The following is a 7,070-nucleotide window of genomic DNA, read 5'->3' as shown; positions in this document are numbered from 1 at the left end:
TATTATTAACTAGAGTCACTATGTTATACACTACACCCCCATGGCTTCTTTATTTTATAGTGGGACGTTGTACTTTTAACCCCCTTCACCCATTTTACCCACCTCCCATCCCTCCACCTCTAGCAACCACCAATCTGTTCTCTATATCTGTGAACTTGGTTTTTGTTGTTTGGTTTTGTTTAAATTCTACATGTAGGTGAGAGCATGTGGTATTTGTCTTTCTCTGTCTGACTTATTGCACTTAACATAGTACCCTCAACGTCCCATCCATGTTGTCACAAATGGCAAGGTCTCCTTCTTTATGGCTGAATAATATTCCATTTTGTGCATATGTGTGTGTGTGTGTGTGTGTGTGACATTTTCTTTATCCCTTCATACATCGATGATGGACACTTAGATTACTTTAATATTCAGCATCTCGTCTATTGTAAATAATGCTGCAGTGGGCATGGGGGAAGGGGAATATATCTTTTCCAGTCCATGTTTTCATTTTCTTCAGATAAATACCCAGAAGCAGGATTGGTGAACCATGTGGTAGCTCCATTTTTATTTTATTTATTTATTTTTTGCTTTTGGGGGCCGCACCCATGGCATATGGAAGTTCCCAGGCTAGGAGTCGAGTCAGAGCTACAGCTGCCAGCCCACACCACAGCCACAGCAGTGCAGGATCTGATCTGCGTCTTCGACCTAACACCACAGCTCACGGCAACGCCAGATCTTTGACCCACTGAGGGAGGCCAGGGATTGAACCCTCAACCTCATGATTCTAGTTGGATTCATTTCCACTGTGCCATTTTTAGCTTTTTGAGGAGACTCCATACTGTTTGCTACAGTGGCTGCACCAATTTTCATTCCCACCAACAGTGCTCAAGAATTCCCTTTTTTTCACATCTACGCCAACACTTGTTATTTCTTTTCTTTGGTGGGGGCACACCCAGGTATTTGGAAGTTCCAGGCCAGGGATCAAACCCACGCCACAGCAGTGACCTGAGCCACAGCAGTGGCAGTGCCAGATCCTTAACCCACTGAACCACCAGGGAGCTGCTATTTCTTGATAGTTTTTGATAATAGCCATTCTAACAGACATGAATTAGTATGTCATTGTGGTTTTGATTTGCATTTCCCTGAAAATTAGTAATGTTGAACACGTCTTCATTACCTGTTGGCGATCTGCATGTCTTCTTTGGGAAAACGTCTATACAGATCCTCAACCAGTTTTGTAATAGGAATGTTTTCTATTGAGTTATATGGAGTCTTTCTATATTTTGGATGTTAACCCCTTACCAGCTGTATGACTTGCAAATGTGTTCTCAACCAGTAGGTTGCATTTTCATTTTGTCGATAGTTTCCTCTGCTGTGCAGAGGTCTTTTAGTTTGTTGTAGTTCTACTTGATTTTTGCTTTTGTTGCCTTTGCAATGAATTAAAAAAATTAACATCAAGACCAATGTCAAGGGGTTTACCACCTATGTTTTCTTGTAAGGGTTTTATGATTTCAGATCTTATGTTCAAATCTTTAATTCTTTTCAGTTAACTTTTATGTATTGTATAAGATAGCAGTCCAGTTTCATTCTTTTGCATGTGGCTGTCCAGTTTTCCCAAACGCATTTGTTGAAGACACTTTTTCCTATTGTATATTCCTGGTTCTTTACTGTAAATTAGTTCACCATATATCTGTGGGTTTTTTTCTGGGTCCTCTATTCTGTTCCATTGATCTATATGTCTGTTTTTATGCCAGTGCCATACTTTCTTGGATACTATAGCTCTTTAAATAGTTTGAAATCAGGAAGTACGATGCCTCCAGCTTTGTTCTTCTTTCTCAAGTTTGCATTGGCTATTCTGGGTTTTTTATGGTTTCATGCAAATTTCAGGATTATTTGGTCTATTTCTGTGAAAAATGCCATTGGATTTTTTTTTATAAAGATTGCGTTGAATCTGTAGATTGTTTGGGGTAGCGTAAACATTTTAATAATATTACTTCTTTAAATCCATCAGCACAGAATATCTGTCCATTCATTTGTGTCTTCTTCAACTTCGTTCATCAATGTCTTATAGTTTTCAGCATAGAGATTTTTCACCTCCTTGGCTAAATTTGTTCCAGTGTATTTTATTCTTTTTGAATGCAAATGTAAATGGAACTTTAAAAAAATTATCTTTCTGGAGTTCCTGTCGTGGCGCAGTGGTTAACGAATCCGACTAGGAACCATGAGGTTTGCGGGTTCGATCCCTGCCCTTGCTCAGTGGGTTAAGGATCCGGCGTTGCCGTGAGCTGTGGTGTAGGTTGCAGACGCGGCTCGGATCCCGAGTTGCTGTGGCTCTGGCGTAGGCTGGTGGCTCCAGCTCCGATTGGACCCCTAGCCTGGGAACCTCCATATGCCGCTGGAGCGGCCCAAAGAAATAGCAAAAAGACAAAAAAAAAAAAAAAATTATCTTTCTGCTAGTTCATTATCAGTGTAGAGAAATGCAACACATTTTTGTTTATTGATTTTGTATCCTGTGACTGTTCTGAATTTGTTTATTAGTTCTTGAAGAAACTATTTTTTTTTTCTAAAACCAAAGAAAATAGTAAGAAGAATAGTATTGTTTTCCAGTTTGGCAAATCTCTTTAATATCTGGCTTAATAGAAGATAGCCAGATTCCCATACTTGCTTCAATCTGTTGTATTATCCACATGGACTGTAGCCTCTGGGCTACTGCACAATCAGGAGAGAATAAGAGGGGAAAAGGCACATAACACCTTGGTATTATTATGCAAATTGTTTTGACCTTGTAACTGCACTGAATGGATCTCAGGGACCCCAGGGGCTTTATCTCCTAAATATTTAGGACTTGGTGATTGCTAGATTTTAGGGGTGGGGGCTGAGGGAGACGGAGGTGCCATGGCTGACTCACCAGTTTCTGACTTGCGCGACTGGATGGATGATGGAGCCAGTCACTGAGGCATAGCATATTGAAAAAGGACCGGATCGAAAGGGATAGAAAGAGATGAGGCGGGTTGTTTTTTCTTTTTCTTTTTTTTTTTTTTTTTTTTTTGACATATACTTGAGGAGACTCTGAGAGTTACAAATTGAGATATCGAGCATGCAGCTGATTATATAGCCATGGAATGAGAGATAAACTGGGGAGTTGATGGCTTATGGATGATAGAAGAAATCCATGGGGAGAGTAAGAATGAGAAGAGAAGAAGACCTAGGGCAAGACTTTGAAAATATTCAACAAACATGTGGTGTAGTAGAGAAGGATACGCTGCAGAGTTGCTAGACAGGGAGCAGGCAGAGGTAAGTGGAAAACCAGAGGCATGTGACGTTCAAAAGAAAAGAGGAGTTCCTGTCATGGCTCAGTGGTAAACAAACCTGACTAGGAACCATGAGGGTACGGGTTCGATCCCTGGCCTCGCTCAGTGGGTTAAGGATCCGGCGTTGCTGTGAGCTGTGGTGTAGGTCGCAGACGCAGCTCGGATCCCGCGTTGCTGTGGCTCTGGCGTAGGCCGGCGGCTACAGCTCCGATTCGACCCCTAGCCTGGGAACCTCCATATGCTGTGGGTGTGGCCCTAGAAAAAAAAAGAAAAAAAGAAAAAAGAAAAGAGCTTGGAAGCCAAGGAAAGAGAGTGTGTCAAGGAGAAAGTGGTCAAGAACAAAAAAAAAAGGCCAAGAAAAATAGCAGAAAACAGCTTATCTTTTTGATTTGGTGGCACAGGTGTCATTGGAAGCATGAAAGAGCGCTCTTTGGGGGAAATGATCAGGATAAAAGCCAGATCGGAATGGGTTGAGAATTGAGTGAGAGGTAATAAAATGGAGCAGTTGGTATAGATAACTCCTCTTTTTGACAATTCTTTCTTTTATTTTTGCTGTGTGTATATATTCTCTACTTTAAAAATTTTTATTTTTAATTTTTTTTGGTCATGCCCAGGGTGTGTGGAAGTTCCCAGGCTAAGGATCAAACCTGCCCCACAGCAGCGACCCAAGACACTGCAATGAGCATGCCAGATCCTTAACCCACTGTGCCCGAAGACAAATCCTATTTTTAATTATTGGGGTTTTTTGCTGTTTGGAGAGGGGTTGTTTTGTTTGTTTGTTTTTTCTTTTCAGGGCCACACCTGTGGCATATGGAAGTTCCCAGGCTAGGGGCTGAATCAGAATTGAAGCCACTGGCCTACGCCTCAGCCTCAGCTTGTGGCAGTGAAGGACACTTAACCCACTGAGTGGGGCCAGGGATTGAACCCGCATCCTTGTGCATACTAGTTGGGTTCTTAACTGGCCGAAGCACAATGGGAACTCCAATTATCGTTTTTATTTTACTTTATTTTATTGATTTAGATGACTTCTTTTTTAAAAAGTTTATCATCTTTACCTTATTTGGGTGGGGGGGCCACACCTGTGTCATGTGCAGCAACCAGAGCCACTGAAGTCAGATTCTTAACCCGCTGAGGGTTAACCCAGCGTGGGAACTCTGACAACCCTTTTATTTGATTTTTTTTTCCTAAAAAGTTCTCATCACAAGGAAAAACATTATTTTTGTGTGTATACGAAGATGGATGTTAACTGACTTTATTGTGATGCTTACTTCACAGTATATGAAAGTCAAGCTGTATAACTTACGTAATGCTGTTTGTCAATTCTATCTCAGTAAAACTAAAAAAAAAAGAGAAAAAAAAGACCTGCTACTCCCTCCTGGAGCTGGCCCCCATCCAGTAACTGTTAAATACAGGAATATAAAGATTTGTCCCAATTGTTGCGTCAATTTAGGATAATTCTGAGGAGCCATTCCAGAGCCAGAGCTTTCCTGAGATGGGTTAAGGTCTATTTGGGAAAAAATGCATTTCGGTTCAACTCCTCCAGCCGCACAGTTTTTCCTTCAAACTCCCTCCACCCCAGATAGATGTTGATCCTGAGGGCACTCCTCAAAAATATTTTTTTTTTCTTTTTCGGGCCACACGCGAAGCATATGGGGTTCCCAGGCTAGGGGTCTGATCAGAGCTGTAGCCGCCGGCCTACGCCAGAGACACAGCAACTCGGGATCTGAGCTTCGTCTGCAATCCATACCACAGCTCACGGCAACGCCAGATCCTCAACCCACTGAGCAAGGCCAGGGATCGAACCCGCAACCGCATCGTTCCTAGTCGGATTCGTTAACCACTGTGCCAGGTCGGGAACTCCGAGAAAGTCTTGAGTATGTTTTAATGTGCGTGAGAAGGTTCTGATTGAGGAGAGGTCGAATATACAGGAGGAAAGAAAAATATTTAATGACATAAAATTCCCAGGAAAGCAGGGGAATGGCCTTAAATGAGAAAAGGCATTATTCTTCTCTTGGATTGCGTTTTGACTTGACTGTGCGTCAGGAATTACCTGGAGAGCTGGTTAAAACAGATCTCTCCGGGCTTCCTCCACCAGATTTTGTGATTCTGTAGATTTGGAGGTGGGGTCTGCAAATTTGCCTGTGCCTATGCTGCTGTTCTATTCAGCAGAATTAACTTACTCTTTGGGAACCACCGTCCTGTGTAGCAGGAGGAAAGGAAGATGGGGTGGGTGCAGAGACGGTTACATATGTAAGTTCGGTTGTCAGAAGATAAGGGAGGTCCTATCTAATGGCTTCTATTTTCTCTATGAAATAAGAATTGTGGGAGTTCCTGTCCTGGCTCAGCAGAAATGAAACTGACTAGCATCCATGAGGACACAGGTTCGAGCCCTGGCCTCACTCAGTGGGTTAATGAATCGGCATTGCCGTGAGCTGGTGAGCTGTGGTGTAGGTCACAGACACTGCTCAGATCCTGTGTTGCTGTGGCTATGGTGTAGGCCAGCAGCTACAGCTCCAATGCAACCCATAGCCTGGGAAACTCCATACCATATGCTGTATGTGCAGCCTTAAAAAGACCAAAAAAAAAAAAAAAAAAAAATTGTGTCGGAGTTCCTGTCATGGCTCAGTGGTTAACGAACCCGACTAGCATCCATGAAGTTGCGAGTTCGATTCCTGGCCTTGCTCAGTGGATTAAGGTTCCAGCGTTGCTGTGAGCTGTGGTGTAGACCGGCGGCTACAGCTCCAATTGGACCCCTAGCCTGGGAACCTCCATATGCTGTGGATGTGGCCCTAGAAAGACAAAAAAAAATTGTGATCAAATATTGAAAATGCAGGGGCAGGAGGGAGGTGGTGCTGGAGTAGGGGTTAGAGAAGAGTACAGAAGATTTTTTTTTTCTTTTTTTGGCCGCTCTGCAGCATAAGGAGTTCCCCAGGCCTCAGTTGCAATCTACGTCGCAGCTGAGGCAACAATGGATCCCTTAACCCCACTGTGCCAGGCCAGGATTGAACCTGCATCCCGGCACTGCAGAGACACCGAGATCCCATTAAGCCACAGCAGAGCTCCAGAAGATTTTTAAAAATGGTTGCAGAAGGCAGGTCAAAAATGAATTGACCAAAAATAGGTAGTAAAATTACTGGGCAACATTGAAGTCTCATTTGAGGTCTATGATAATGATTTTTATTTTATTTTATTTTATTTTTTATTTTTTTTGTCTTTGCCATTTTATTGGGCCGCTTTCACGGCATATGGAGGTTCCCAGGCTAAGGGTCTAATCGGAGCTGTAGCTGCCAGCCTATGCCAGAGCCACAGCAACGTGGGATCCGAGCGGCGTCTGCAACCTGCACCACAGCTCACGGCAACGCTGGATCCTTAACCCACTGAGCAAGTCCAGATATTGAACCTGCAACCTCATGGTTACTAGTCAGAGTCTTTAACCACTGAGCCATGACGGGAACTCCCACGATTTTTATTTTATTTTATTTATTTATTTAGCCTTTTGCACATGCTATTGCTACTATCTAGAATGTTCTTCCCATGGGCAGTTGCTTCTCATCCTTGTACTCTCAGCTTTCATGACACTACCTCCAGAGAGGTCTTCCCTGGGTATTGCAAATAGGTCTCTCCTTGCACACACATTTATTTTATTTTTATTTTTTTAAAGTTACTCAATGTATTTTATTATTTTATAGTTGTACAACAATCATCACAACCAAATTTTATAGCATTTCCATCCCAAACCTTTAGTGCATCCCCCCACCCCCTGCGCACACATTTCTA

The sequence above is a fragment of the Sus scrofa genome, chromosome X, assembly GCF_000003025.6.
Source record: "Sus scrofa isolate TJ Tabasco breed Duroc chromosome X, Sscrofa11.1, whole genome shotgun sequence".
Classification (NCBI taxonomy): domain Eukaryota; kingdom Metazoa; phylum Chordata; class Mammalia; order Artiodactyla; family Suidae; genus Sus; species Sus scrofa.
The sequence above is the reverse complement of the archived record's forward strand: the minus strand, read 5'-3'. Positions refer to the sequence as shown.